The 23,354-nt window shown below is 34.4% G+C and overlaps 1 protein-coding gene across 1 annotated transcript in view; it reads right to left on the bottom strand.

Annotated features, from left to right (window-relative positions):
- Nucleotides 1-23,354, bottom strand: part of LOC150093729 (toll-interacting protein-like) — a 117,176-nt gene that overhangs the window by 22,071 nt on the left and 71,751 nt on the right. The gene's annotated exons all lie outside the window — the stretch shown is intronic.

The raw sequence follows: 23,354 nt of genomic DNA, 5'->3' as shown, positions 1-23,354 counted from the left end.
CTTCAACACCTGTTCCTGCAGATTTGCGAGGAATTCTGCTGTACGAACGCAATCAGATCGTCTGCTAGGGATCTTTCTTCTTGCTACATCCTCGTAGTCACCATTGCAAGTCTCTAGTTCATGCCTGATTGTTTTTACTGTATTCAGGGAGCATTGGGCAGCAGTCGTAATATCCTTATTTTGATGGCGGGCACGAATCATCATGATACAAGTTATTCTCTTCCATGATTCAGGTGGGTTCCAGCTATCCATCCTTTCTGACATCTTGTATATGAATGAAGAAGGGTCCAAACTTTTAAATGAAGAGAAGTGTGTGTTAATACATGTAACTTACGGAAAAATATAATTAATTATAAATATGTCAAATTTATCCCGAACACCCTGTATATATATATTTATCCCACACACAAATAAGGATAGATAATAAGCAAACTCAGCTTACCTTATCTTTATATATATATATATATATATATATATATATGAAGGCATAATGGATGCTAGTTCTGCTGGACAATGGCCATGGAAAATATCTGTAGAAGAGAACACAATAGAAATTGATCTTCTATGGGATAGTGGATGAAAAGGGCATAAGAGAAGTGTCATTTATCAACCGGACTGCTCTTTTCAGAACAGCATCAAGAATCTTAGGTGCATGCACCACCCCATACAGGAGAGCAATATTCCAATGTTGGTAGGATTTGGGATTTATACAGAGTAAGTCACTATTTGGCAGTAAAGTACCATCTTGACTGGAAAAGGATGTCAAGTTTTTTGGAAACTGTTGGTGCTATAGAAGTGATATGATTGTGCCAGGAAAGGTTTGTAGTAAGAGTCACTCCGAGAAGAGAGATTTTGTTTTGATAATGCTGTTGAGCTCAGCATTATCAAAAGTAAGCAGAGAAGATCTGAGGTCTTTTTTTTTTTTTTTTTTTTTTTTTTTTACAGGAAAACAAACAAAACTGCATTTTGGAAGCATTGAAATTGACCAGGTTGCTTTCACTCCAATCATCGATACTGTGAAGATCAGTGTCAGGGAACTTATTACAGATGATCTTGAATCATGAAATGATTGAACACTACAAGGCCCGTCACATGAGTAGGATGAGTGAAGTGTACTATCATCAGCAACTATGAATAGGGTTTGCAGTCAATGAGAGCAGGTCATTTATATAAGGAAAAGGGTGGGTGAAATGACAGAGCCCTGAGTTGATGGAAAATTGATGAATTTTCCAGAATTGATGGAAAAGGGGAGAACACCATTCAGGGATCAATATGAGAGAAAACTGGCAATCCATTTACACAAATTTATCTAAAATGGAAATGGAACCTTTTCAAGCATTTCTTACTGGGGGCTTGAAGCCATCCAATAAGTAGGGTGAGGATGGACTCCCACTGGGTGATGACATTCGTCTACTACCTAAAGAGAATTATAAACATTTGTGCCTGCCGTGGAATTCAAAATCCGGTTGGAGAGCTGAAGCACTGCCTACTTAGACAACCAGACTCTTAGTTGAAAAGTCTTATAAATGTTTGCATATTAGATGAGATTTGAACCCATATCTTTCCAACCGAAAAATATTATTGCATGATTACACTAATAAAGTGGTGAAATTGAGCATTTTCCAAGTAAACAGATTCAATTAACTCAAAAGCTTGAGCACTTCATTTCTGAAATCTCACAAACACCTTTATAACACATTCTTCTATGAAAAGTATATCCAAAAGTACAGTATAAAAACTATCTTGGGGATGAAGGGAACATATCTCATAAATGGATTGTAAATGGCCTGCAGAATTCATTTGTCCATCTTTCCATAAACAACCTTACTAGATGGATAAAGTTTAATGAAATACAGTATCTTTACTGAACTTTGTTGAATGATTTCAAGTTTGGTTTAAATCAGATAATTTAAGAAACAAAACTGCTCAAAAAGAACAACTCCACTGTGGGTTGATTAAAGATAATTTAATGAAATCTAGTATTTCGAATTACCATAATCTCAGGTTTGATCCAAACAAGATAAAAATGTATGTCAAAAATTATAAACTTTCCTTCTATAAGTTCCAAAGCTTGTTGTGACAATAATGAATTGATAATAATGCATGACAACATTAAATCAATATGCAAATACAAAACTGCATTTTTTTTAAAACAATTGTTTCACATTATTTCCATATATATTTGTATACTATTAGTTTGGCATTTTAGTTAATTTCTCTCATTTTAGATAAATTTATTCAAATGGATGTCTACTATATTAGCCTTGCTAATTCTATTATTTATTTCTGTACTGAATCTCTCATCTTCATTAAAAGGCTACACAGGCCTTTTTGTGTACATCCATAGCACCTAGGCCACCCGAAGAAAGACATGCTCCATTCAAATCTAGTTCTTTATTAGAGGAACTTTTCTAACGCTGTCTTTGACTGGTTTCCAGGTTATTCAATCTCGGAGAAACTCAATTCTTTTTGTCCTTTGTAAACTAAAAAAAAAAAGTCAACCACAGAACCCACATTATTTTGGACAATAAGCAGATTCATTAGGATTATGGACCACAAGTCAGCAGCACTTGTTTGCCTCTCTTCACCAGATGCCATTTATAATTACTGATAGTCTTGGGTCTACCTCTGAATGGCTATCATGAAGACTGAACTTCTCCTTCAAAAATTTTGTAGTAATCCAGTTTCTCTCAGAAGCTCAGGATATTTTCCTTCAAAAGGCCTCAAAAATTTTGTAGTAATCCAGTTTCTCTCAGAAGCCCAGGATATTTTTTTACATTACAGAATAAAACTTTGCCCTCATAGCACACTCCCACTTGAATTCCTTGAGCCAGTAGTTCACCAGACTAGTCTTGCAAAGCACACATTGACAGTTTTCAGTTGACGGCAGAACAGAACTATTTTCTCCAGTGTTTCTGGCCCCTTATCTTTCCCCTCTAGTTTTGAACTACTTCACAAAACTAAAAAGTGAAGTTTGGATTTCCTTTCATTGTCCATAGTGAAATTTATATAAATTATCCATAAATATAACTCAATTGGAAAGACAAAAACAAATGATCTACATAGGAACACAGGCAAACTGACTTTTTAGGACGTCATGCAAATAATGTTATCTGATCTATGACTCATCTTTGCAGAATAAATGTTTTTTTTTGGAGGAAAATTGTAGATAGGAAGTTAGTAATGATGTAATTTTTTCATGTAGTACTGTCATATCCTGCACACCCCTTGAGGGTACATGGCAGGAATTTGATGATGTTTTTTTTTTTTTTTTTTTTAATAACACTATTGAAAAATCCTTTTCATATGTTCAAGCATATAATTATCATCATCGTCGTCATCAAATTCCTGCTATATACCCTCAAGGGGTGTACAGGATACGATAGTAACAAAAATTTACATCATTACTAACTTCCTATCTACAATTTTCCTCCACATCAGTCTGTTACTTGTCAAGACTCCAACATTATCAGATCTTATATTTCTATCATCTAAGGCACATTTTACGGTATCAATTCACCTATATCTTGGTCTTCCTCTGAATCATTTTCCTACCAACCTGGCAGAGAACACTTGTTTTGCTAATCTTACTTCGCCCATTCTGTTTAAGTGACCATACCACCTCAGATTAGCTCTGCTAATGCATTCCTGGATGCTGACAATGTCACATTCTTTCCTAATATCCTTGTTTTTAATATGATATTGCCATTGATGCCATCTGTTCACACCTCTAATCTTTCTCAGGACTCTCATATCTACAGTCTCTAGTCTTTGGTCAAGTGTTTTACTTCTGACCAAGCTCTCATATCCATAAGTTAAAACTGGTTTGAACACTGTCTTGTATACAGCTAATTTAGTGCTATGACTAATTTCTCTTTTATTCCATATGAATTTATTCAATTGACTTCTTACCATACCGGCTTTGTTGATTCTGTTGTCTATTTCCATATTTAATTTACCATCTTCACTAAAAATCATCCCTAAGTAGCTGAAATATTTTACTTGTTCCACAGGTTCTCCGTTCACAATGCAGTTGACATTTTCAACGATTCTGCCTATTTTCATTGTCTTTGTCCTTTTAATGCTGACCTTCATACCATACTATTACAACAGTTATTCAATTTAGTCAGGGAATCTCGCAGACTTGTAGTGCATTTTTATTTAGAAGTATAACATGGTCCACCTAAAGCAAAGAGCTGATATTAACATCTCCAATTTTGATATCAGGCTTAATACCACTTTCCTTCATAATATGATCCATATAGATAATGAATAACAGAGGGGATAATGTACATCCTTATCTCACACCAGATTTAACATTAAACCATCTTCCTGTACTACCTTCAATTCTAACTGCTGATTTACAACTCAAATAAAGACTAAGTATTGCTTGATATAATGCCCCATTGACACTATATAACTGTAGTGTATTGAATAGCTTCTCTCTTGGCACCTTGTCATATGCCTTTTCCAGATCAACAAAACTTAAATACAGATCTTTGTTATATTCCCATGATTTCTCAACTATTTATTTTAAAGTGAAGATCTGTATTTGGCCTGAATCCAGCTTGTTCTTCACCAAGCTTTTCTTCAACAATTCTTCTGAACCGTTTCTCAAGTATGCTTGCATAAATCTTACCAGGAACATTCCGTAGGGAAATACTTCTGTAATTCTCACATTTGGTTTCATTTCCCTTTTTATATATGGGTACTATGAGAGCTCTACTCCAATCATCGGGAATCCGTTCCTCTGTCCAGGCATTTTGAACTATGCAGTGCAGCTGCTGTATGTGATCTTTTATACCACCATATTTCAGCATTTCTGGTCGAATATCATTTACTCCTGCTGCCTTTCCACATTTCAAGTCTTTGATGGCTTTTTCTACTTTCTACGGATATGTATTCCTGACTGTATGCCTGTTGAATGTTTTTTTACCACTGTAATATCAGTGCTTGTTTCATTTAGCAATTTTTCAAAGTAATTACTCCATACTTCAAGGATATCTTTTTCTCCCGTTTTCATGTCACCTTTATCGTCTCTAACTCCTTTTACAGCACTCTATCCTCCATTTCTGAGTTCCTCAACAACCTCCAGAATATTTTACCACCTTCTTGATATTTATTTTCTATGTTCTTGCCAAAGTCCTCCCATGACTTTTCTTTAGCTAGTTTTACATAGTGTTTCGCTTTCTTACATTTGTCTCTGTATTCTCGAAGAGCACAAGCTGACTTATTTGCCAGGAACTTTTGATATGCTTTCTTATTTTCCTTCACTGCCTCTTTAACTTCCTGTTTCCACCATGGAGTTCTGATTTTTCTATCCTTACAGACAACTTCACCATATGCCTCTCTGGCTGAATCAATCAGGGTTTTCTTCAATGCTTACACTGAATCTCCAAGGTTTGGTTCCTGTTCTCAAACTCTTTCATTTTTTCTTCAATAATCTTTGTGTATTTTAGTCTACAGTTCACATCTGAGAGATGCTCAACTTTTATTCGCTTTAAAACTTTCTTACATATTATTCTTTTCAATATGAAATTCAATTTTCCTGCTCACAACTAAATAGTGGTCACTTCGAATTTCAAATCCTCTGTACACTCTGGTGTCCTGCACCATGGAGAAAACATCACTATCAACAATAACATAGTCAATGAGACTTTTTTTATTCCTTGCCTCTTCTCTCTATGTGAATTTGAGCACATTTTTATGTTGGAACATGGTGTTAGTAACAACCAGTCCATGTCCTGAGCAGAAATCCAACAGGTATTTGCCATTATTATTAGCTTTGCTCTTTTCTCCAAATTTTCCCAAAATATTTTTGTATGTCTGACAATCATTTCCTACTCTGCTATTTAGATCCCCAACAAGGACAACTTTTCCTTTGTCATTGCGTCAGTTGCTTTTTCTAAAGCCTCAAAAAATTCCTCCACTTCTACCTTAGTAGAACCTTCTGTGGGACCATAGGCACAAATAAGTCTCATTGTCCAGTTCCCCATTCTCATATTTGCCCACATTACTCTACTTGAGACTGCCTGCCATTCAAGAAGATTAGCCTCGTATTTTGTGTTGAATACTATGGCTACTCCTTCTTTTCCTTGATTGTCATTGCCTGAATATAACATTTTGTATTTATTACTCAGAAAGATCTTACCAGTTTTGTCTTTTTTGTTTCAGTCACCCCTATTATGTCGATCTGGTACTTATCTAATTCCTCATCTAGCTCCAATGCTATGTTACAAATGCATACATTATATACTTAAGGGTTAAAGATGGTGTTGGGAAAATAAGAATATAAATTTGTCTTATTTTGGTATTTTGTATTACAGTTAACAGTGAAATAAATGAAAATTGTTCTTAAATTATAGATATATATATATATAACACATACACACACACAGCAATGGCACCCATCTCAATAAGAAATAAAACCTCCTTTTAAATGCAATGTCCACATTCTGGACATTGCATTGCATTATCCAGAATGTTCAGATACCTCTTGGAGTTCAATTTTTGGCACCACAAACAGAGGTCCAAGGTCAAACCAGGAGCCATACCATTACAATGCCACATCCATACTAATCGAATTGCTAAGTAGAGGATCTAGTGTGATTCGTCACTTCATAACACAGCTTTCCAAACTTCCACATCTCATTACGCTGCTGTTTGCAACACTGAAGATGATATTGCATGTTGGTTTGGGTAATGTGGGGTTTGCATACTGAGGTCCTACCACATGGAAATCCATATTGTGAGCCTCAGTTCTGATTTTTGTGCAGATCATGTTCCAGTCGGTGCCCAGAACTCCACATTCAATGTGTGCCGATGACTGGTGGTTTTTGCATATTATCCTTCATAGCACCCTACGATCATGTCTGGTGAGTGTGTGGTGGTAACACTGTAAGTAACACTTGCAGTTGAGTCCCTGTTCTTTAATCTCAGTATAGTATATCAATGATTGTTGGGACAGCCCAATTTGTCAACAATTTTCTGAACACACAGGAATGCGGCATGGCATCTTATCACAACGCCACTTTTTGTCAGTTCCCTTCTTGCAGAAATTTCACAGTTGCAATGACTTTGGAGCATCATATCCCTGCAATTTGCATGTTATAAGCACGTGACTCATTGCATGGAATGATGCACCTTGACCACAGGGAGTGTTTGATGACATCTTTCCAAGCAGTGCGCGCACACACACACACACACACACATTGGGGTCTCCATATTGGTGTTTTTGAATTGGCGGTCACAAAACTGCTTGTCTTTGGTCTTGCAGTGTTCATTAGGCTTGTGCTTAAAATATGTATTACTGTGCTCATTTGAAAACCCATGGGTTCTAAGAAGTGGATCTGGTGATGGTAAAAACTTAATATGTCATATGACTAGGGTATGACTGTATTAAAAAGTATTTATGAAAATGTTCAAGTATTTAATTATGCTAAGCTAAGGCATGTTGTAAGCTGTGAAAATAAGCTTAGGACAACACTATATTATAATTGGTCACCTACTTATGGGGTAAGGTGATGGAAGAATAAGATGGATAGATGTACAACAGTATTTAATTACATCATGTTAATTTAAATTTTCGTGTTTATAATTATCAGTTTATTTTCTTTAACAAAATTATAGTGTGAGAAAAGCACAATTGATTCTTTTTAAAATTATAGATTGGCTATTACGTTGTCATGCTTACTGTATACATGTGTAAGATTAATATCAAGCTAAATGAATGCACTGATTTGTTTAAAAAATTCTTTATTGGAAATGATAACTAATTTAAATATATTTATGATATGAAAAACTTACTTGTTTTCTCACACTCTTCAAATATTCCAGATTTACAGTTTTTCAAGTAAAGGGGTGAAACTATAACACATAATAGCAGCTCATTTTTCTCACTTCATTACTGAAATGAAAACTGGAAGTATAATGCAGAATGGAGCATGAGTGGAGTGAAAAGAATACTATAATACTGCTGTGAGAGAAATTAGATTTTTGGAACTCAAAAGAGAATATTTAAGAAGTCTTTCATACAAGGACAACTGTTGAGGGAAGAAAGTACACCAGGTTGAGTTTTTAATGACTGTTCAAGTTTTTTCATGCTTTCATGTAGAATAAAAAAGTTCTGAACCTTAAAGTACAAAAGAAAGTGAAGATGATTGGCTTGCATTATGACTTTTAGAGAAAACAAGCAATTAAATTTACAAGTGATTTTTTTTTTTTTTTTGATTCTTTAAAAGGGAATGCTATAGTGTTTGAATTAAGGATTTCAGATCCAGAAGTATTGTTTCTAACTCTGCGGAAATAAAACATCTCTAATAAATTCGTCGGAAGTCACCCATGATCAGATAACTTGACAGTGAATAAGATGTTTTAAAATAAAAGTGTAAATTAAGTGAAGAAAATAATATATTTTGAGTGCATTTAAAAAAATGAGTCTGAAAATTCACATGCCAATTGTCTCTGATAACTCGCTTTTGGAGAGTGGACTTTTAGGGCATACATGCGCATGCACACACTCTATCGATAATTGTCCAGACACTTTAGCAATTTACAACTGCTACCAGCAGGTGAACCCTAATGTTGGTATGTCCACCGTTCGACTTTGATCAGCTCCTGCACCCTTCAAGGGAGGCTTTCCACCAATAAATGGCAGACATCAGGTGGAATTTGTCTCCATTCCTCCATCAAAGCAGCATTGAATTCAGCGACAGATCGAGGACATGCTGCTCTAGACCTCAACTTGTCCCATAGGTTCAATGGGGTTGAGGTCAGGACTTTAAGCAGGCCAGGGCAGTCGTTTAACACCCATTTCTTCATACCATTCCATAACAGCTGCAGTTTTGCGCCATGGGGCATTGTCGTCTTGATAGTAACACTGGTCTGTTCCATAAAATCTCCACAGTGTAGGCAGCTGATTATCCAGAATATCAAGGAATTGAGCTGCCTTCATGGAACCACAGACGACAAGTTGTCCCACTCCAAACCAGCTGAATGTATCCCACACCATTACACCACCAAACTTTATTGTGGGTACAATGCACTGTCAATTGTCCAATTTGCACACTCTTTGCACCAGGGCAGATGAGCTGCCTTGTTCGTTGTCGTGATTTTGGCCTGTATGCTGTTGCTCATCAATGGAAACCCAGTAAATGGAGTTCTTATTGTACAATATTAGTGCTCACAATGATGTTGCTCTGGAATTCAACATCAGTACAGACCATCCCAGGTGGTCTGTATGGATTCCTTTACTAAGTTTTTGTGTGCTACGTGTTTTAACACCCTCCTGTACCTGTCAATCATTTTTGGTGGCCGCCATGGGTGTTTTCCTGCACTGGTGATGTCACAATGTCTCCATTTGTTGGCCAAAATCAACAGTTGGCTATATGATCATAAAATGGAGATGTCCATACATGCCACCAATGTGAGAGCCCACGATGACACCTCTCTCTTGAAGTCAATGAATTCACATCATGTTGCCATACCAGCTATAATCAAATGCTATGATGAAATATTGCTTCCTACTATCTGTACATGAGCTTTTATGTTATTAACAAACCTGATATGTCCCATAACTTCAAATAACAGGGGTTTTCAGACAATTACTGGTAGACAGTGCGTGTGTGGTGTGTATTTGTTGTTTAATGGTAGCTCTGATTTTTATAAGATTGGTGAAGACTTACAAGTTATGCAAAATAAAGTGTTGTTTTAGAATATTTGACTATTTAAAACATGCGTTAATGATAAGGAAATTTTTAATAGTGGTTAAAAAACCCGCCAGAATGTGCTGAAACACACTTTTTTTTTTATACAGTTTTGAGGTTATGCGGTGCTTAACTTCAAAACTTATGTACCGTTGTACATAATGAACAGTGTGTTGCAGCACATTCTGGTGTAACGTGAGTAATGTGTAAGCAGTGAGTCCATGAAGTTTAATTTTGCATGTGAGTAAGTGTTTGTCTTTTCATTATCGTAAGTTTAAATTTTGTAATTTTATTTTAAAGATTTAATTTGGTCAGATGGAGAAAAAAAGCACCAAAGAAATCGCTTTTCTTTGGAAATGAAAATTGCAATTTTAGATCGCTTAGCAAAAGCAGAGGGATCTATGGCGATTGGTAAACATTTTAATTTAGGCAAATCCACTATAAGAGCAATAAAAAGAATGAAGTTGCAATAAGAAAATCTGTCATTTCTGGCACAAAACTAAGTGCCAAATTATCATCGTACTCAAGAGATGCTTTATTAGAAAAAACAGAATGAGCACTAGTAATTTGGATTGAAGAATTCCTAAGTGGTTATTTAATTGAACAAAAAAAAAAGCTCTTCGGTTTTATGAACAGATGAAGCAAATGGAGCAATCTACTTCTGCTTCCCAGGCTGATAAAGAATTTTCGGCTGGCAAAGGATGGCTGACCTGGTTTTTTAAAAGGAACGCACTTCATAAGTGAAGATTACAAGTGACGTTGCAGCAGCAGATGAAGCAGCCAGAAATTTTCAAGAGAAGATAGCCAAAATTATTGAAGATGGTGGATTGTTCCGATCAAGTATTTAATGTTGACGAAACAGGATTGTTTTGGAAGAAAATGCCTAGTTGAACTTACATCATAAAGTCTGAGAAAAAAGCAAGTGGGTTTAAAGCAAGTAAAGATCGAGTAACGTTGTTACTTTGTAGCAATGCATCAGGGGATCGAATGTTGAAACCTCTCCTAGTAAATCAATCTCTAAGGCCAAATGCTCTTAAAGGCAAAGATCTAAAATAGCTGCCGGTACACTGGATGGCTAATACAAAGGCCTGGGTAACAACTGCTGTATTTACTGAATGGTTCAATAATTGCTTTGTACCAGAAGTGGAAACATATATGAAGAAAAAGCTCTCTATTTTAAAGTTTTATTAACTGTTGATAATGCACCAAGTTATCTGCATTTTGAACATCCAAATGTGCAGGTAGTGTTTTTTTTCCACCCAATAGAACAAGCATTATTCAGCCATTAGAACAAGGCATAATTGCTACTTTTAAAAAATATTAGGTTAAGCACACTTTTCAATTTCATCATCATCATCATGCATATCAAGGATTTAGGCCTAACATGACCTGTTCCGGCGTTAGAAGTCATCGTTGAATCGTTTAAGAGGACGTCCTAGTTTTCTTTTTCCTAATGGCTTGTACTTTAAGGCTTGTTTTGGTAATCTTTCTATTTTCATTCTTTCAACGTGTTCCATCCATTTGTGTTTATATTTTTTTAATTTTTTCTATTACTGATTCGTGGTTTAATTCTTCCATAATTTCTTCGTTTCTTTTGTGATCAAATAGAGTATACTTTGCAGTTTTTCTCATAAACTTCATTTCTGCTGTTATTAATCTTTGTCCTTTTGTTTTATTGTCCAGATTTCACTTCCATACAATAAGACTGGTAGGACTAATGTATTGTATACTTTTAGTCTGATTTGTTTTTGAACTAGGTTTGGTTTAAATATAGTTAATTACACCTGTTATTTTTAAATATTTTGCAATTTTTAGGTTTATATCTTTTTCATTTTCATATGTGATCATACATCCAAGGTAGTTAAATGAATTCACCTGTTCTAAGATCTTATCTATTACTATCTTAGTTCTTGCTGGATCTTGTCCTTTAAACGCCATAGTTTTTGATTTTTCTGTTGATATTATCATACCATAATCTTTGGATATCTCATTTAGATCTAAAATAGCTTTCTGTAAGTTATCTTAAGAATTTGTAATTATTATTTGGTTGTTGGCAAAAAGGAGAGTTTAAGTTCATAGTAGGAGAAAGTTTAATACCTTGATGAAAATTTTTATTCCATTTAGGTAAATATTAAAAAGAGTTGCTGAGAGGGGACATCCCTGTCAGACCCTTTGGTTTATCTCTTTATTATATGATAGCTCATGATTTACTCTTATTTATATTTGATTATTTTCATATATACTTATAGCTTTTAGGATATTATTTGGTATTTGCCTTTCATTTAATATGTTATATAAAATGCTTCTTTTAACTTCGTCAAATGTATTTTCAAAGTCAATAAATGCAATATGTGTTTCTAAATTATTCTCTTCTTTTCTCTATTATTAATTTTAGGCAAAAGGCTGGGTCTATACATGATGTCCTTTTCTAAACCCATTCTGTACTTCTAAAATAAAGTTTTCGGAATATTTCATTAGTTTGTTATTTAAAATTCTGCTATATATTTTGTAACAGGAATTTAGTATGGTTATACCTCTATAGTTTTTATCATCTCTATTACCTTTTATAAAGATAGGGATCCCAACTGCTTTTTTCCCATTTTATTGGGGGGTTACCAGTTGTATAAATTTTATTTAAAAATAATAGGAGTCTTTCTTTGAATCTTGTTCCTGCATATTTATACAGATCTGAACTTAGCTTATCTTCTACAGGTGATTTTCCATTTGTTTCTTTCAGGTTGATTTCTAATTCTTCTTTAGTTATTTCCTTTTCATTTTCATTAAGTGTTTGCAAGTTGTCTTTTTTTTAAATATTTATCTGTCCACTATTCTGTGTAGAAATTTAAAATTTTTTCTAATTTCAATTCGGTGTTTAATTTTATGTTTTCTTTGGTATCTGCATTTAGGTGTTTCAAAATCTTATATACTGTACATTGGGTCTTATTTTATATAAATCATGTTCTAAATTAGAAACAAATTTGATCCATGATTCTCTATGTCTTTTTCTGACTTCTATTTTAGCTATGGCTCTTATTCTTTTATATTCTATTTCATCTTCTAATCTTTTGCTGCTTAACCATTTATGATAGGCTTCTTTTTTTCATTCTGATTATTTCTTTGGTTGTATCATCCCATATCTTCAGTTTTTTCCTTTTATTGAATTTTTTTTAGTCTTTCCTAAGATTTCATTTGCTGCTGCATTTAGTATTGTTTTTATATTAAGCCATTCTATTTCTATTTCTTCATTTTGTTTTATTTTATCTAGATATTGGTTAATTCTTTGTTCGTATAACCATTGTATATTTGTGTCATTTAATAGTCTAGTTTTATAAACAAATGTTTTAGATTTTCTTTCTGTTCTTGTTACTTGTAGCCATTTAGGTGGTAATCTTAATTTTATTTTAACGAGGAAGTGGTCACTTCTTATTTCATATCCTCTGTGAACTCTAACATCTAACGAAAACTTTGATGTCTTTTCATTTAAGATAAAATAATCTAATATTGATTTCCATCCTCTTGCTGCCCAAGTGTATTTATGTATGTCTTTATGTTTATAGAAAGAATTCATTATTTTTAGGTTATTATAAACTACAAAATCAATCAATTTTTTTACCATTCCTGTTTAAAGTGTGTTCTCTATATATTCCTATATTATTATTAATTTTCGTGTTTCCAATTCTTGCATTTAAGTCTCCTGCTAAAGTTACATAATCATTTTTATTTATTTTATTATATATATTTTGTAGCTGATTAAAAAAATTCAATATTATCCTGTTCTCTTTCTTCTTCTGGGGCATATAAACCAATTATTGTTAAATATCATCTATCTATTTTTATTCTAGCTTCTATTATTCTTTCATTCCATAATTTATAATGTTTTAACTGTTTTGAAAGGAATCCAAATCATGACTCCTGCTTGTGCTCTTTGGTCTCAGTCAACTCCACTGTATATCACATTAAAATTTTTGGTTCTCATGGTTCCTTTTAATTTCTTTTTTGTTTCAGTGATTACCTATTTCAAAATTTCTTTCATTTAATATTTAGTCTAATTCTATTTCTTTATATGCTATTCCTCTTACATTCCAGTTTGCTATATGTATTATATTTTGTCGTTTCCATTTTCGTTTTACCTTTTCCATTCCAGGGTCGTTTTGTATAGATTCATTCTGATTACCTTTTTCTGTCAGCTTAAAAGTAGAATTATGTTCTCCATGTCAGGTGACTAGCCTGACGATGGAATAGTTCAGTGGTAGGGCTGCTACCTTAAGGCTTCTGAACTTGGCTTCTTCCAAATTTAAATCCATGGGAGGAATAGGGTATATAGAACGGGAAAGAGCAGATTATAGGAGAATAGAGTAGAATTATAGTAAAGATTTATAGAGGGGATATAGTTGTAAGGCCAGAAATGGAAAGACCCCATAGCCTTCGAGTACTCTAATAGCATAACGATCATAAAATAAGAAGAGTTGGCTGAATAGGCCTTACAGGAAAGATTAAAGTGAGTGGATCTTCCTCAAAGTAGAGGAAGAAGAGGATAAATCCAGCTAGGAGTCCATGGGAGTGCCACTTCCCTTACAATCAAGATGATTGCCCCTTATGGCACTGCTGGTCCACGAGTCCTTATTCAGTATATTTGGACCACCCTACCACACACACACACACACACACACACACAGAGATGTATATACACACATATACATGGTGGGCTCCCCTATCTGTCACCCAGGGGACATGCTCTCTAGGGGTTACAGGGTCTCCCCTCGAGAAACTTTTCAATTTATATTGGATAAACTAGAAAATGAATCATTAACAGTAACTGACATTTGGAAAAAATTTTCTATTTTGAACTGCTTAAATCATGTTGCATCTTCTAACGCTGAAATAAGACCACAAACTTTAAATACCTGCTGGAAAGCAGCTTGTTCTGGATATGTTGCAAACAGTGCAACCATTCAAACATCTACATTATCAGCTGAAACCATTACTTTGGCACATGAAATTGGTGAAGAAAGTTTTGATACATTTAGATAGAATGATGTAGATGAACTGCTTGTGGATAATGCCTTAAGTGATGATGATATTATTGGATATCAATTAACTTTAGATATTGTCGAAGATCCAGAAAACGATAGTGAAGCAGAAGAAAAATCTGTCCCCCTCACTGCAAATATAATTTGAGAAGGTCTTGAACTGTGCAATAATTTGGAAAATCATTTTCTTGTTAATGACACGAATTTTGAACGAGTCTTTAAATTCCAATGTGATCTGAAGAACTGTATGTCTGAATATCACGAGCTGTATAAAAAATTGGTAAAATCATCATCGCGAAGTTTAATCACTGATTACATTGTCAGAAAAAAAAAACTGGCACAGAACGAGGGTGAAGCTAATTCTGTTTGTGAAGAACCATTGCCTTTACCATACAGATCTGATGCACTGACTATCTCTTCTGGTGATGAAAGTGATTTTGCACCAGTTCACAAATGTTGCCGAATATTGTCTAATAGCGATGATAATTTTAATGAAAAAATGTAAAAAAAAATTGTTACTTTTCAATAAAATTAAATGAATAAAGCTTTAAAACAAACTTAGGCATTCTTATTTTCCTGAATTTTTATAAACTTTTTTATGTGATTTTAGGTTAATTTTATTTTAGGCTAATTCATAAAATAGAATAACTATTTTATGAATTAGCATTCCCAAATTAGCATATAAATATAAACCTACAGGAAGGAGAGGCTGCAAACATCCAAGATCAAGGTGGAAAGATCAACTTCATCTACAGAGCAGGAATAGGACATAAAATGCCTATACCTGAATTGCTCTGATGATGAGGTTTATTTTAATCCATTGCTTCGGTTTTATGTGGTTTTAGAAAATTAGGGATACGTTCCATAATTTTTTCAACATAAGTTAGGTCTTTTTCGTGCGATTTTTTATATGCAGTTTTCTGTGAACGTATTTAAATTTGTCCAAATTTTAGATTTGTAAAATTGTCCAAAAAGACAATTTCAAGAAAAATATATAAATTCATGCTAACAAATAAATCCACAGTCACGTGTCATGAACCAGCTGTCTGCAGTTAACGACTGAAGGTGAATGTCAGTGAAGTTCAAATCTCATCATCAAATTCCTGACATTTACCCTCAAGAGGTGTACAGGATATGATAGTACTACATGAAAATTTTACATTATTACTAACTTCCTATCTACAATTTAAATTCAAATCAATCTATTACATGTCAAGGGTTCAATATTGTCAGATCTCATATTTCTATCTTCTAAGGCACTTTTTACTGTATCTATCCACTATATCTCGGTCTTTTTCCTGCCAACCTGGAAGAGAACACTTGTTTTGCTAATCATTCCCATTCTATAAGTGACCATACCACCTGAAATTAGCTCTGCTAACACATTCCTGGATGCTAATAATATTAAGTTCTTTCCTAATATCCTCACTTTTAATATGATATTGCCATTGATGCCATCTGTTCTGGCCCCTAATGTTTCTCCAGACTCTCATATTTGTGATCTCTAGTCTTTGGTCAAGTGTTTGAACACTGTCTTGTATGCAGCTAATTTAGTGTTCTGACTAATTTCTCTCTTATTCTATATAAATTTATTCATTTGACTTCCTGCCATACCAGCTTTATTGATTCTGTTGTCTATTTCCATATTAAATTTACCATCTTCACTAAAAATCGTGCCTAAGTAACTGAAATGTTTTACTTGTTTTATAGGTTCTCCATTCACAATGCAGTTAATATTTTCAATGCTTCTGCCTATTTTCATTGTCTTTGTCTTGTTCTTGCTGATCTTCATAGCATATCTATTACAAATTCAATTTAGTCAGGGAATCTTGCAGACTTGTAGCAGATTTATTTAGAAGTATAACATCATCTGCATAAAGCAAAGAGCTGACATTAACATCTCCAATTTTGATATCAGATTTTATACTATTTTCCTTCATAATGTGATCCATATAGATAATGAATAACAGAGGGGATAATATACCCTCTGTTATTCAGTTTTCTATATAGTTAAATCATTGTCTTACACCAGATTTAACATTAAACCATCTTCCTGTACTTCAATTCTAACTGATGACTTACAACTCAAACAAAGACTAAGTATTGCTTGATATAATGCCCCATTGACACCATACAACTATAGCATTTTGAATAGCTTCTTTCTTGGCACCTCTCATATGCTTTTTCCAAATTGGCAAAACTTAAATACAGATCTTTGTTATATTCCCATGATTTCTCAACTATTTGTCATAAAGTGAAAATGTGATCGTGACAGCCTCTATTTGGCCTGAATCCAGCTTGTTCTTCACCAAGCTTCTTTTCCACAATATATGGGTACCATGAGAGCTCTACTCCAATCATCTGGAATTCGTTCCTCTGAACTATGCAGTGCAGCCACTGTAAGACTTTTATACCTCAATACTTGAGATTTCTGGTCGAATATCATCTACTCCACCTGCTTTTCCACATTTCAGACTTTTAATGCCTTTTTCTACTTCTGGTATGGATATGTATTCCTGATTGCATGCCTGGTCAGTGCTTTTTATTACTGTGCTGTCATCACTGCTAGTTTCATTTACAAATTTTTCAAAGTAATTACTCCATACTTCAAGAACATTTTTTTCTCTTGTTTTCATGTCACCTTTATCAGCCTTTTACAGCACTCTTTCCTCCATTTCTGAGCTTCTTCAACAACCTCCAGAATATCTTGCCACCTTTTTGATATTTATTTTCTATGTTCTTACCAGTCTTCCCATGACTTTTGTTTAGCTTTCTTACATTTGTCTCTGTATTCTCTAAGAGCACAAGCTGACTTATTTGCTAGGGACCTTTTGATATGCTTTCTTCTTTTCCTTCACTGCCTCTTTAACTTCTGGTGTCCATCAAGGAGTTCTGATTTTTCTATCCTTACCGACAACCTCACCACATGCCTCTCTGGATGAATCAATCAATGTTTTCTTCAGAGCTTGCACTGAATCAACAAGGTTTGATTCCTGTTCTCACTCTTTCATTTTTTCTCGAATAATGTTTGTATATTTTGGTCTATAGTTCACATCTAAGAGCTGCTCAACTTTTATTCGCTTTAAAACTTTCTTACATGTTCTTCTTTTCAATATGAAATTCAATTTTATCCTGCTCAAGACTAAATAGTGATCACTTCCAATTTCAAATCCTCTGTACACTCTGGTGTCCTGCACCAGGGAGAAAACATCACTATCAACAGTAACATAGTCAATGAGACTTTTCTTATTCCTTGTCTCTTCTCTCCATATGAATTTGTGCACATTTTTATGTTGGAACATGGTGTTAGTAATAATCAGTCCATGTCCTGAGCAGAAATCCAACAAGTATTTGCCATTATTATTAGCTTTGCTCTTTTCTCCAAATTTTTGCAAAATATTTTTGTATGTCTGATAATCATTTCTTACTCTGTTATTTAGATCCCTAAAACAGATCAATTTTTCATTTTTCATTGTGTCAGTTGCTTTCTCTAAAGCCTCAAAAAATTCCTCCACTTCTATCTTAGCAGAACCTTCTGTAGGATCATAGGCACAAACAAGTCTGATTGTCCATTTCCCAATTATGATATTTGTCCACATCACTCTACTTGAAATTGCCTGCCAGTCAAGAAGATTACCTCCGTATTTAGTGTTGAATACTATGGCTACTCCTTTTCCTTGATTGTCACTGCCAATGTAACATTTTGTATTTATTGCACAGAAAGATCTCACCAGTTTTTGCCTTTTTTGTTTCATCACCCCTATTATATCGATCTGGTGCTTATCCAATTCCTCAGCTAGTTCCATTTCTTTGCCATTCAGGCTTGTTATGTTGATAGTACCAATCTTGAACTCTTGTGATATTGAGTTGGGGTGTGTTTTAGGGTTTGTTCCAGTAGCTTACTTTTCGCTGTTTGCCCTGGTTCTCTGGTGAAAACAATGGGGACCTTGTTTAACCGGGCGACATCCCAGCTGGCATGAAATTCTGTCATGTTGTACCATTATTTAATATTGTTGTTGAAGCCAATAAAAATACAATTTGGTCGGCTAAATCCCAAATTGCCAGTCCATCCTCATTCGTTCAGTATCCAGGTAGATATCTAGGGTGCACCACGAGAAGGTGATAATTGGACATTAGGTCAGAAGTCCTGGTCGGTTCTCCACATTCCTTTAAAGGCTATGTGGAGGTCTCCTCTCAGTTATACAGCTTTGACCCTTAAGCACCCCGAAATCTATGTTGTTAAAAGATATATTAAGTGACATGTGGAAATCACTTATTAAAAATCTTCAGTTTTTATTCAGTGATCTGCTTGCAGGATCATTAGGAGTACCATTAGGATGATCCCTTTAGGAGTACGGAGTAAACATTTTCTTCTAAATAAGATATGGCTGGAATTGACAGCATGGTTAGTATTAGAATTATGGGTTGGCCAGACCAGATCTTTCTTTTCTTTTATGCTTCACATCTGCAACATGTTCTTTCTTTTTTCACCACAAATCCAAGGCTTTTCTGTCCAATGTCAACTAAACCACATGAGAATGGAATTCTATATACCTCTGGACATTTGTAAAAGGGTGTGCTGCCCTTACGAGACCCGAGAACAGTTTGAATAAGTTTATAAGTCAATCTTATGTTGTTATCCTTGAAAAGAGACTATTTTAATCGATAGACTGCCAATATATGGAATTACAATCAAGTCTCTATATTGGATATTCTGGTTATTGAGGGGGAGGTGGGGGGTAGAGTTCAAAAATAAAATACTGTCAATTTTTTCTTTGAATAGCCATTGAGAATAAATAACTCTGAGAGGCTGATGTTTGGTCTTGAGTTGGTACTCATGTTGTATAATTGAAACTGCTTGGTTCATTAGGTTGTGTGGATTATGCCTAATTTTGGGGAAGGATAATGAAGGGAATGAGGTATGAAGATAACATCCCATATGAGTGGCTTACAATACACCTCCAGAGAAACACCATTGCCAGGTTTTTTTAGTGATGAGAATATAAGGAAAAGAATTCTCCATCTTTTTTTCAAGCTCTAATGTAAATTTGATTATTGGTTTCTAAGGGTTAAGAGAGTGAAAAAAATTGTTGCAGACTTGGGAGGTGATGTTTCCAAATGATAAAAATATCATCACCTTGTCACCACCAAACAGCTGGCATTACAATTTTTGCTAGGAAAGTCTTCTCAAAGCTCTCCACAAAAAAATCAGCTAATGGACAGGAGACTGCCTATTGCAAGTTCAAATTGTTGTTTGTAAAACACATTATTCCACTGAAAAGAACTAATGAACTTGACCAGAGAAAGTGTTCAAATAAGTTTGTGACGTATGGTGTTGAGATTTGCAAAGATGTCAGAGAAGGATACATGTAAACTTGATAGCCTCTTGGGCCACCAGTTTTTTTTTAGGTGAGCAAAACTAGTAGGCTTAAGTTTCAAATTTTAATGACTGTTAAATTTCCTTGTGGGTTCTAAGGAGTGGTGACTGCATAATATTATGAAGTTCTTGACTTCATGATATATAACATATAGCCTCTCCCACTCAAATACCATCCTCACCTTCTTGTGGTAGAACCTATTATCACAAACAAAGCTCTGGTGACTGGGTATTGGTGATATAACCAAAGCAGCAGGGGGCTGCTGCTGCCTCAACATCCAGAAATGGATGCTGGGGCAGCAGTCCACCACTAGAATAGGAACTCGCTGGGTTAACACCCTGAAAGTCTCCAAAAATTTAAATATTGTTTTCAAATTGGATAAATGTAGAAATTAGACAGACTCCTTGGTATTGACTAAAGCTCAGAAAATCAGGACATGAATTAGCCAATGGAATGTTAAAGCATTCTATCAAACAGGAAAAGTAGAACAACTAAGAAAGGAGATGAAAAAATATAAAATTGAATTATTGGTGTGTCTGGACAGTTCATAGTCGACAATTCATTACAAGGACTATTCATCGAGGAAAATTCATTGCGGAGACTATTCATTGCTGGAAATTCAGTCGTGGGGAAAATTAATCGCACGAAAATTCAACGTGGATATATGTAAAAAAAAAAATTTTTTTTAATATTTCTTTTAAAAATTATTTTTCAAAAAATTTACATATAAATTTATTCATATTCTTTCTTATTATAGGCTCTGTAGATGGAATATTAATTGTAACAGAACTGGGATAGGATGGTAAGGGAGAAAGAACACCATATTTAAGAATATTTAGGGAGAATAGTTATATCCAACTAATATCGTGGCAATCTTAAGACATAGCTTTTAGCCTAGTGATTACTGTCTAGTAACCAGAAAGGATTATTAAAGATCTCAGATTTCTGACAACAATCAGCAGTTGTAATAATCGAGACTTATTTTTAGAGGGTAAAAGAACACCGTAAACAATATTATACATGAAAAGATGACATGAAATCTGTTAGTGAAAATGAAAATTATTTGAATTATTTGTTATCTGCTAAAACATGTTAAAACAAGTGTTGTGCACCTAAAATCATGAATGTCGTGATGGTTCTCTCTGTTTTTATTTTATTCCTTCAAAATTATACTATTAGCCACTTCGAAGGATCAATTATTATTCTGTTATTATTAAAACAACTTAAAAATTTCTCTTCAAGAGGAACCGGAATGAGTACAATCAGGCATCTGTCTATCAATATTTGTAGTCCTGAAAAGGACTGTTTTGACGAACATGAAAAGGAACGTTTTTTATTTCATACTGTTCAAAATTGAGCAGTATGGGGAAAGAAATAGTATGGACCAATCTGAAAAAAAAAAAAGCGAATGCACAGGTCCAAAGTTTTCAAAATAAAAATTTATGGGCAAGTTCTCTTAAGTAATCAAGAGTTTCACGATTTTCATAATCACTAACGATGAGCTGAAGTCTTTTTACAGTATCTCGATAGTGTTTCTTACCAGGAGGAGGTTGGGTGCCAGCTATATATTGATCTATTTTCCCCTCATTGAAATGTTGCTCATCCTTCAAAGTTTTTAGAAACTTCCATATTGTCGGATGAGAAGCACCAATTAGTACGCTGAATGCACGACGCCACCGTTCGCATGAGTTGTTTGTTTTTGGTAACCCTTCCAGAGCAGCATCGTAACAATTCCATAAGGCATGGACAAAGCAAGGTGGATGACAAAGTGATCTACGATCAGGTTTACCAATCCGGATGTCTTCTACGTAGAGCAGAACAGACTGAGCTTCAGCAGGATAGTCATTATTTTCACGTAGCTCTTCAAAAGCACGTACAACATTTGTAGATGGCACAAAAGCAATTGCCAATATCATGTGCATTTTTATTGCAAATTTGGAATCAGTTTTGTATCGTTGTTGAAAGCCATTTGCTTGAATGTTGCGAAATATACACTGGGAAAAGTGAAAAAAGTGACCTTTTTTGCTGACTATTTGGAAATGCTTCACAGAACACATTTATTGAAGCTATTTCAAAATCTGTCATGATTAAATTTGGCGACAAATTTAATGATGACAAAAAATTTGGTTCTTCCAAATTTTTTTAACGTGTTCATAACTCTACGGTATATGTCTTCATTTCTTCTAGGCATCAATGCATAAACAGCAGGAATCATGTTATCGTTTAAAATGCCATGAATTGTGTACAGTTGCTCAAATAGAGGTGGAGTAGTTTTAAAAGTGCCATCTGCATATCATATTATCGACTGCGACAATAACTGTAGATTGCATTTAGTGGAAAATATCAGCAATCTGTTACGGTCATCGTTGCTGTCATGCAAAAGGAACTCTTCATTTCCATAGATGATTTTATATATAAGCGGAATAATTAAATTACTTAACAAATTTGGATTTGGTGGTACCTGTCCTGCTTGATTTTGGGTTCTTCGAATAGACCTCTTTACAGAGGCACTGCTCGGCATTTGGCTTGGCTGATGACGGCAGAAGATATTTTTGTATATGCTTCCATGATAATTCAATGAGTCCCATCGCTAGTTGTATGGGCTCAATCTTTAATCTCATTAAGTAGCTTCGCTGCTTCAACCCATGCCATGTTACCCGCATGATAATGTTGGTTAATTCATTTGTTAATGTTGTCACCAGCTGTATGAATACGCACATGGCAATGCGTTTTGCCAATATCAGATAATTTAATGATTTATATTTATCAGGAAATAATATAAATGAGAAAATACACAAAATTTGCTCATTTGTAATAATCACAATTTAATTTCAGTATTGGAATTTAAAAGTTATCTGGTACAATTACTTTGGAAAAATAATGAATTCAAATAAAAAGAAGGTGCACACGTTACCTAGCAGTATCTGTGCATGCCACGGTTTTTTTTTTTTTGGGGGGGGGGGGGGAGGAAAGAGCCATCAAAGACAAAATACAATTTTATTTTGTATTTGATGGCTCATCAAATACAAAATAAATTTGTATTTTATTCATCCCACTAATGATAATTAGTTAAATTTGTTCAATTACTTTTTTGTGATCTTAAATACGCATTTTTTTATTTTTATCTAGCCCTTTAATTAAAAAAAATTATTCGCTATTTCACAAAGTGTACTTGTTAGAATTTGACCTAAGGGTGCCTTGGGAAAACTTGGATTTAGCAAGGGTGCCGAGAATCAAAAAAG

Source organism: Typopeltis vanoorti, chromosome 23 (genome assembly GCF_054136105.1).
Source record: "Typopeltis vanoorti isolate ZY-2024b chromosome 23, IOZ_Tvanoo_1.0, whole genome shotgun sequence".
NCBI classification, from domain to species: domain Eukaryota; kingdom Metazoa; phylum Arthropoda; class Arachnida; order Uropygi; family Thelyphonidae; genus Typopeltis; species Typopeltis vanoorti.
The sequence above is the reverse complement of the archived record's forward strand: the minus strand, read 5'-3'. Positions and strand labels throughout refer to the sequence as shown.